Source organism: Montipora foliosa, chromosome 5, assembly GCF_036669935.1.
Source record: "Montipora foliosa isolate CH-2021 chromosome 5, ASM3666993v2, whole genome shotgun sequence".
Lineage (NCBI taxonomy): Eukaryota > Metazoa > Cnidaria > Anthozoa > Scleractinia > Acroporidae > Montipora > Montipora foliosa.
The window spans coordinates 20,515,636-20,526,377 of NC_090873.1; the positions used below are offsets into that span (position 1 = coordinate 20,515,636).

The 10,742-nt window shown below is 38.5% G+C and overlaps 1 pseudogene; it reads left to right on the top strand.

Moving 5' to 3' along the window:
* The first annotated feature begins 6,931 nt into the window (after nt 1-6,931).
* Nucleotides 6,932-10,742, top strand: part of LOC138002366 (uncharacterized) — a 5,565-nt pseudogene continuing 1,754 nt past the window's right edge.

Genomic DNA, 10,742 nt, shown 5'->3' on the forward strand with positions numbered 1-10,742 from the left:
TCTTTTTTTTTTCGTTGGAAATAGCCGATTAAACTGTCGGATCATTGAATCTATTTTCGATACGACTTTATTTACGCTAACCTTAACGCGTTTATTTACGCGTACATACGCTTGTTCAGCGATGTTGTTGATGACGGCCGCCGATTCATGTCAGAAAAATTCGCTGCTTCAAATTTTGTTATCTCGAATTTTCGTTTGGTTACCTCGAAAATTCGCTACTTCGAATTTTGCTATCTCGAATTTTCGAGAAAGATCGTGAATTTTTCGCTTCAAACCCTACGAAAAATCGTTCGTAAATTCGATGACTTTTCGTGGAAAATTCGCGAGAACAAAGGACCAATTTCGTTTGCATTACTTTTGCAATTTTACGGTGCCTGTTTTGGCACGCATCTGACACGCAACACGCCACGTTAAACAAAAGGTTTGGAGTGTCTCAGTGTACACAACAAAAGCCCCCGTGACATCTATTGTGCTACTCATTAAATATGCGCATATGCCTTGTTGTATGTCACGCTCAGCGTGCTGTGTCATGCACGCGTGCCCGTGTCATCACCTTTTTGTTGGTTTTCCTATGGATGGTCACATATTGCAAGGAGAAAATTGACGCTGATGACTACTAGGGCGTAAAAGGTTCCTTGCGTGACTTAACAAAAATTAAAAAAACTTCAGATGATGAGACCATGAGGTAAGAATCCTCCAGAGCAGATATTTCATATGTTATAAGTTTTGGTACATGTTAACAAATTACTTGAATTGAGATTCTTTTGGTAAAGGATTATCAGGCATAGAGAAGTTAAGTATTAGTATTCCATAATACCAACTTAATCCTTAGTTCTGGTTGCAATTTGTATTATTATGACAGACTTTATTTGTTTTACCTTCGCATAGAGAAAGTGGGTTGGTTCAATTGATCGTCGGAGTCAATGTCAGAGTCAAGGACTTCACAAAACTCTTTCCCACGAGTTGCACCAGAACTGTCGATCCATAACCTCACAACTTTGTCCCCTCCCCCCTGCATCAAAACAACAGATTACACTGACCTGCTCGCTTTCTTGTTTTTCTTCTTTGGTGGTGAATCAGTAATTTCAATCACATCGAGGGTTAAAAAAAAATTCAAGGATATTTAACAATTATTCCATTGCATTGGATATTGAGTGAGGTGAGGTGAGATGGTAGCGTTCGTTGTGAAAAAAAAAAATGTTAAAATGCCCGGCTTTTTCAGTAGAGGGGAGGAAGGGGAGTTTATTTGGAAGAAATACATGGTTCTAAGCACGTACTTGGTAAGCGGGGAACTCCTGCTTCACATGGTCATCATTTTTCTGTCACATAACAAAACGAAAATCATCGGAAGCACTTTCAATTTAGCCTGTTCAAGGCATTAAGATTGTGGGGAATAGTGAAAAAGCCCCGTGCAACTGAAAAATCACGCGCCAGGAAACAAATGCAGGGAGAGATAGACTTCCCTCTGCTTCCCGTGTATCGCTCACTGTAATGAAGGTAGTAATGTAACGAACATAAACCTAACCTAAGTTTCTAAGTTCTTACATACATATTACTGAATGTTTTAGCTTATCTTCCCACGGCCACGTGCATGGTTAACTCCAGGGGTTGTCTTAGACTTTCTTCAGAGTCACTCTTACATCTCTAAAATTAAAATTGATACGGGCGACTAAGTTTTTGTCTGCAGGTTTTACTCTAATCACTGTCAGCCAAAAGTATGATGAGCGGCAATGAACATAAATCTACTTACCAGCGGAACGGCATTAAGCAACGCCTCCAAGGCAATCCGCGTTGCCTCCTCGAAGTCTTGCTTTTGCTAACGATACCAATAGTCATTGTCCAAAGGCGCAGATATTCCTTGCACAACTTCTGAATACGTGAGAGCACGTGCACCACTACTGTTGCTGGGCTCAGGTGAGTTTTCCGGCGAAGACATTTCGAAAATAACCTAAACCTTTCATATGATTTCCATATGTGATTGACAGAATTGAAAGAGTAACATGACACCACGGTGCGCCGTGCGATGCCAGGAAAAAAATATGTTTTTCGTCTGATTTTAACGCTTGAGGCCACGCAATAAAGGCTATCAAATTGTGCACTCAATATGTTACAGCAGTCGGGTGTTAGGCCCAATTTTGCAGAATAATCTCGTTTTTCACCCTCCAAAAATGGTACGGTAATAGGTGCTTTGTTTGAGATTTATCAACACTTGTCAAGGCACAATGTGGTCGGTTTTCTGGGTATGCCCTATTACCCTGACAAAGGCTTTTACCAGAAAACCGCATGCCGGATCAACCCCAGAGTTTTCTTTTCCAGAGATGTTCCTCCCACACAAACATGGTAGTCTGCATGCTATGCTTACGAAAGTTGCAATGTTTGAAATTATATTCTCAATTTAACAACAATTGCTAGCTGAAGGTACAGCATCTTGTTTAAAGCATCTGGTTTTTGAATCCGAAACGAGTCAGAAATGTAGGTATGTAGTTCAAATTCCAGAATAGGTCGCACGCTTGAGGCCACGCAATAAAGGCAACTATTGTGCGGTCAAAATTTTACAGCAGCCGGGTGTTTTACCCAACTTTACAGAATAATTTCCTTTATCGCCCTCCGAAATGGTGCAGTAATCTGTTCTTTCTTTCGATCCATCACACAGTTAACTAGGATGTCACGCAACGCTCCCCCAAAGACATGCCCAAGAAATGCTTCATAGCATTTTCGGTGTTATTATTAACTATTATTTACTTATTAAAGTATTATTTGTACTTCATTTTAACTTTAATATGTATTTTAATATTTCTTTTATACTTGATTTTTTCATATTTAATTATCGAGTAAAGTTTTTTTTTTTTGAACCCTCAACATGTAACCCTCTACCCTCGACGCTCGACCAAAAGGCAAACTCTTTCAAACGATTTTATTCCCTGAACCTTGAATTTTCTTGGGTCATTAAATGGGAGAATTTAAGAGGATTTTCATCCCGTTAAAAAATAGGCTTTTCATGGGACTTACCCCATGAAAATCCCCTTACTATAGGCCATTAAAAATCCATAAACAAACCATGAAAACCTTGTGATTTTACCATTAAAATATTCACAAGGTTTTAATGGGTTCCATTTTTGTAGTGTCCTTTGTTAACCAGTATATGTCAGGATACAACGAGTTCTTGTTCTATTTTTGTTTTGTTTTTGTAACCCTTGCTGAATATCAAAATCTTTTTGGGCAAAAATGTAGTCTAGTCACTTGATTCTTGGACGTCTTCATTTATTTTGTTACTTTCATTAAGTACATAACTATAGTTATATAAAAGAAAACCTGACACTTAAAATCTTTAGCAGCTAGCTGTGAAGCAGTGCTATGACAGTGGGGTGAAATATATGAAGAGGGCGGTCTTCCATCCAAATGTGTACCACTGATTGTGTACATATTATTTGGCCCAAATGATAATATTTGTATTTTTCTCGTGTAAATAAGGATACGTTGCGTTGCAGAACATGATGAGTTCTCTGTCGTTTAATGCCTTAACAGAGCAGTTTTACCTGTCCCTTCTCCCATTTAAAACCGGTAAGGAATGTCACTCTTTTCACCTTTATATATGTAATCTGATCTTCAAGAATGTCCAACCACCTCTGTCAAATAAAAAAAAGAACTTTTTTATTTGAACTGATACGTAATATAAAGTATGCATGTGAGTTTGTCTGATGTATGCAAAACACTTTTCCAAACTACTTTCCCTTACATTTGTTTTTCTTTTATGTATATTGCTCAGGTGAATTCAGTTAGCATGGAAATGGCATGCATTACAATCTTACATACATATGGCCAGGAGACTTTTAATGGGGATGTTAATGTACATTGAAATGACTTTGTCCTATAACCTCTCCAATAGAATTTTGTCAAATTGTTTGTGCCATAATATCTGTGTTCACATAAAAGAGAAGTTGAGGCTTTTTTCTCATTAATTTATAGTACTAAATGTCTGAGTTTTTTCCAAAATCAAACATTGGTAGAACTACTGCTGTCAAAGGTGAATATTTCTTTGGTTAAAACCACATAGTGTTTGCGAAAGGATTCTGCCATTTTCAATTATTGCTGATTTTGACGATTCCAGCAAATTGAGGACCAAGAAGACATTGTTAGAAGGTAAAAAAAAAGTAGTCTTTGCTATCTGAACTGCAACGAAAGATGCCATGCTATTTCTTTTAGTAGTTTTACTCATAAAGGATGCCACAGTACATTGAAAGTTACACACTTGGTTCCTGAAGCAGCTGAAACGTGGCAATTGAGGTCAGATTTTAATAAGCTAATTTGCCATTACCACCATGAAACATATACAAAAACGGCGCATTATATTTAAGCCAAATCAAATTTCATTTAATTTGGTCATTTTTTGTTGTTCACGATCAAATAAAAAGGTTTGCTATTTACTCAGTGATATGTTAGTCCGGGAGCATATGTTCAAAAATCAGGTTTTGTGGGCAATTCGTGAAGAAAGCAAGCCACTAGGCTAGTTGTGTTCAGGGGACCTAAAATAACTAGAAAAGTAATGTTACCACCTTTGCAACCCGTACAGAGTAGTTTTAAGGGGTGTTTTAAAAAACTATGTCAAACCGCCAGCATAAAAACGAGGCTATTTGGATAAAACCGTATCATATCTTCAATACATAAGGCTGAAGTCTCTGCAAATTATTAGAATGTGTTAAGTATGCAATAATATGCGATCTAACCTATTGTTTAGCTGTCACGTGGTCACCGTGACATGAAAACAAGGCTCCAAATGGTTGCTCCAACATCAATAATTCTGGCGGTTGTGGAGTCATGGTCAACAAAAAACGCTTTCTACTCCCCGGTTGCCGATGCTTTGGCCTCACGTAAGTATTTTTCTGCCCTTGAAATACCTCGCCAATACAAGAAGGGTGGTGGCGTACTATTATTGTATAGGAAAAGTTTTGAAGTGTCACTAATTTCGAATGCTAGTTTTGAATCTCACGAACATTTGGACCTGTCCATAAATTATGGCAAATCGAACACTCGTTTACTAATTGTTTATCGTCCACCTCCTTCGAAAGACAATGGTTTCACAGGCTCTATGTTTTTCGATGAATTTTCCAAACACTTGGAACTACTCGCACTTGACTCCAACCGCCCTTTGTTAATTTTTGGTGATTTTAATTACCACATGGATGATAATTCCGTCCAGGCTGCCAAACGCTTTGCTGATCTCATAGATTCTGTTAACCTTTGTCAACACGTTAATAGTCCTACACATCGTAATGGCCACACTCTTGACCTGATAATCACTCGCACCACCGAGAACCTTGTTGAAGATGTGAATGTCCATCCAGAGTTTTATTCCGACCATCTAGTGATTACTTGTTCCCTCAACCACCCAAAGCCGCAGCGCTCTGACGTCACAGGGACTCACAGATCTTCTTCTTCACCTAGAAACCTTCACTATGGTGTACCACAAGGATCCATTTTGGGACCACTGTTATTTACACTATACATAGCTCCAATCCAAGACGTTAGAGCAACCTTCAATCTTCAATGTATGTTTTACGCTGATGATAGGTAGCTTTATATCGCAGTGAAACCATCAACTCCTGAATTGGCTATTGACTCTCTGTCTACTTGTATTAAAGCTGTCTTTGACTGGAATACATGTAATAAGCTACAGACTAATCGTGGAAAAACAGAGGTCCTGCGTTTAACATCTCGATTTGTGAAAAATCCCTCACTAGGACCTAAGTTCATGGTTGCTGGAGTCCCTGTGGACATTACATCAAAGACCCGAAACCTTGGAGTTATCATGGACGCTAATTTGACCTTATCCAGCCATATCAATGATCTATGTAAAAAAGCTTTCTTCTTCATTAACTCTATTGGCCGTATTCGGAAGTATCTACCTCCGGACCCACTTAAGCGATCTGTAAATGCTCTTGTTATTTCGCATCTACACTATTGTAACAGTCTCCTATATGGTTAGTCTCCCTCGCAGCCGTTTTTTGGATGTCACACAACATTCCCCCAAAAGTAACGGCTGCTGACATCCGAACCACATTCCTTTCTCATTGTCCTTGCGGTTTGTTTGCGGTCCATTGAACAGACCAATCACATAACAGAAAATCTGAATGACGTAACGTTTCGCGCGAAAATTTGGATGTGGCAGATAATCTAGCTAGTGCCACTGATCATGTCAGTGGAGACACCGAAGAAAATTGTCGATGAGAGTCCAAAATGCTTCACATGTTCATCGCAGTGCCCTGGTAAAGAAAGAGTATACATTTTTGGAAAAACATCTCACAATTTCGCTGAAATTATAAAATCTACGCTTAACATAGACGTCAACTGCTACGCCAACAACGACACAACACTAAATTGTTTGTTTGCAAGACATCGTGCTACAAGTGGTTGTTAAAGTTTCAGTGAGCAACTGAGAAATTAGAAGAAGTTAAAAACGAAATACAAGACGCCTTTCAAGGTAGACCAAGGGCTAAACGCTTGCTTCAACCTACAAATGGAGATCAGGAGGAAATAAGGGCGAGCTTGCCGTCAACAAACCGAGGGAAGGCAATTTAGCTTGGCCAACGTCTCTTCTACCGCTTGTGCTTCTTCATTTGCCAGTCAGCCACTGCTAGCTGGAGCGAACCCGCTTAGTTATGATCATGGCTTCCTATCACCGATACAGGGAGTCGATCCGAATTATCGAGTGTTTCCACACGTTGACACGACACACGAATTTGTTCCACAATTGACCTCAACCCCTTCGTGCTCGTCGGCAAACCTGAATGAAAATAGCCCCGTGGAAACTCAGCAAGTGAGACTATCCGTGCAGTAGCCCAGGAAAAAGCTGAATAAGACGCTTCACGGAAGTTATCAGAACGTTGGTAAAGCACTCGCTCATGGATTTCCCTCAAGAATTGCAACAGCAGTGATGAATTGCTTGCCGGTGAGAAATCACATTTTAGGAAACGTAATGAAAGTGGTCTCAAAGGAAGTAACTGGTCTGTATTCCAAAGCAAATCCCTCGATTCTCAGAAAAACGGAAAAAAAAGGATCTGGAGAAGTTTGACATAGAGGATGTTTGCAAGGAGTGGCGCGAGAGAGCTCCAGTTTTTTACTCCTTTCTTCTCACGTCTGCTGTCAACAAGAACTCGAAAAATTCCACGTGGTTTGGAAGCCTCGCCGTTACAGGATCTGTTAAAACAGAGAAACTGTGAAATGAGCGCCACAGCCGCGATTGTCGGTGTTCTTTATAATTTGTTTCAGTAAAATTGTTAATATATTCTTGACTAAATGCAAATGTGGCCTAGTAAGCTGCTAATTTCCTGTTCTTTACCATCGATACATCGCGCGCGACGCAATTCGCGTAGCAGGCTATGCGATTCCTGTAGCGCGCGACGCGATTCACGTTGCACCCGAGGGTGGTAACTTACTTTTGAGCGGTACTCTATTAGATGGTAAGAAATCTGTAAGTACAGTGGCTTGACGCTGGCGCGCGATTTTAATTGTCCTTTTGTTTCAAATTTTAACCGTGGAAAGTGTTTGTGAAAGGCCAATTTTCGAAGAAAATATGCCTATGATAAATTGCAGTATCTTCGTATGTAAAAATGTGGCAATTTGCGAGCACATTTCATTGTTTACAAAGCTTCATTCGCCGATCGGCAAACCGTGAATCAAGCACTTTTCTACGGAAAGTAAGTTGTATTATTTACACGTTTCAAGATAATAATAATCCTTGGTTTGTGTTTCCTTTTGGAGACTCGTTCTGAACATTTTAAACGCAAATTTTAATGCGATGGTCAACGAATGAAACACTTTAGATAATTAATGCCTTATCGAGTACGAACTTAAGATTGTGGACGCTAACAGCACTGCTGACTGTAGCTATAAATAATCATCATAATGTTGTTATGTAGAAAGGATGTTTTGGAATAAAGTTAATTGTAGTTTTATTCTGTGTAATTATTATTTGTTGCTGTTGATGTTGTGTGAGCGCCGAGAACAAATTCATCCTTTCATTGCGCATGAAGTTTCGTTTTCAATGTTTGCAGATATTTAAAGAATGTATGTTTCAAATTTCACACTTCAAAAGGTTTGAAGTTGGCAAGAAATTTTAGCAATGCACAATGGACATTGTTTTTGTAAGAATTTTTCCACCAAGTGGACGATGTTTCAACGAAATCGTCGCTTATTCGTGTATGAGTTTTAGAAACACCCTGTATGAAGAATTTATTTTCCATCGGAATTTTCGTTTGTAAACTAGACGCATGTTTTTGTTGACGTGTAAACATCGTCTCCTTACGGCAATTTCGATGTGGATTTTTTTTATTGATATTCTGACAGGCTATCGCTAATTTCCAAACAAATGAAGAAAATCAGACCCACACATGATCGATGATCGATTTAAGGTGTGGAAAAGAAACTTGCATGGATCGATTTGAAGTCAACTCCACGCGTTTATTAACTTTACACAGAAGATCGCCGAATTTTTTCCACCAAATGGTCGATGTTTCAACGAAATCATCGCTTGTTCGCATGTGAAGAATTTATTTTTCATCGGAATTTCCGCTTGTAAACCAGATGCATGTTTACTGTAGCTTAAACGTCGTCTCCAATTCGGAAATTCGCAGTTTGCAATTTAGACAATTCCCATACAATTTAACAAATCAAAAATCGCCGTCGCTTACTCACATGACTGCAGAGATAATTTATACACGAAATTGATTGATTTTGCATAAGACATTAGTTCCTAATATATGCCAGAAATTTACGCTTCGATTATTCTCGCCCTACACGAATTGCGTCGCGCGCGACAGGAATCACGTCACGCAGGAAACGCGATGCGAGGTGGTAACTTACTTTTGAGCGGTACTGTATGTTGTCGCGGAAATTCTCACGAATTACTAGTTGATTTTGGGAGGCACTAAAATTAAGGTTACTTTATTAGTATTACTATTATTAACATTATTATAGTAGTATTATTATTATTTTTTTTATTAGTTTTTTTTTGTTATTCACAAAGCACAACACAACTAAATTGTTTCTTTTTCTTTTCTACTGCAGATTAAAATGCACACATAAAACTTATGGCCCTATGATATTCCTTTTTACTCAATAGGCTATCCTCTGCAGATTCAACAAGCTGAAGTTTGCAAACTCAAACTGCCAAACTTTGAGAACTCTGGATACTTTGGGTGAAAACCATGACAGCTATTTAAAGCAGGCGAGAGAGAGGATTACAAAGGAAAATGAAGATCTGCACCTCCTTAAAGAGAAGATCAATAGTTTAAATAATGTACATTCTTCTCATCTTTCTTCTGTATCAACATGTAACTGCAGTGGAGAATTGTCTGCACTGAGAAAACAAGATTTTGTTTGACAATTTGGATATTCAGTTGCAAAGGAAAAATATGTCAATGGAATCACAAAACCGGAATTAACACTGGGTAAATCATCAGATGATTGAGAACCGTGTGTCTGGGGCTCATCTCAAATCAAAAGAACCGAAAGCAAACCTGGAGGAAGTTTCAAACCTCAAATTTCTTCCAACTCTTGACGACCAACAACGACAACGGTCCAACTATATTATACTCACCGCACGGATCCTGGTTAACTACTTTGATGCTTTGGCTCCTCTGAAGGGTGTATGTATCCTTCATATCCCTCACAAATACACCAGTGAGATGGGTCAGAAGTCTAAGAAGGTATATCCCCTCTTTTAATGTGTAAAAGTATTAGCTAGTACACCTTAACAATATAACCACTGACCTATAACATAAACATTAACTGCCAGGGTACCATTATATACAGATACAAGGCCAAATTAATTTTTGGGAAGTTGTCTGGTGACCATAATACACAGGGTTACCAATATATACGGGGCCCCTGTTCACAGGTTTGACTGTATATTACAGAAGGTAATTAATGTTAGATAACAGGTTTGAGATTTTACATACAGTGGAAGAGTTTGATGTCCAGTAATCTTAAGAATTCTTACTTTGATATATGACCACAGGTTCTCTGCAAAATGTAATTGTTTTAGTAACCACACCATTCTGTTTGTGCTGTGGTTTTTAAACTGCCTTAGTAAGGTTTTCAAGTCAATTAATAACATGATATTTTAATTTTCATTTAAAGTTATAATGTTTACTTCTCAGGTTCCACTTGACATCATTTTCAAAAATGAAAACATCAATGAACACATGGTTTCTATCCTGCAGCAATTCTTTTCCTACCTTCCAAAAACTGGAGATGGTGGTGTTGATGGTCAGCTATTCTCCGGTGACCAACTAAGAGTTGAAAGGGCAGTTAATGTCATTTCCTCTGTAGCAAATGGTTTTAGCCCAGAGGATCGTTTAGAAGGCATTAACCTTCAGTTGGGTGATTGGCATGCAGCTGTCAAAGTTTTAAGTGTAAGTGCCACAACTATTACAGTAACAGCTACATGTAGTAAGGACAATAAGTATGTTATTATTAGTTTAGACTGACTTTGTCAAATGAATGTTTTTTTTAAGCAAGTTTGTCTGACTTCCGGTTTCTACCCGCCCAGATTGTTTTTACTTAGGCATTAAAAGAGGATAAGATTAATAATAGCAGTGGTAACAGTAATGAAAGGCAATAGGCCACTTGCACTAAGAGGTCATGTGACATCATTTTCATGAAAATGAAAGTTACATGATTTTGCCTTCGAAACACTATTAGTGGGTCATCTCTTAAACAAAATAATAGTGATTTGGTTTTTC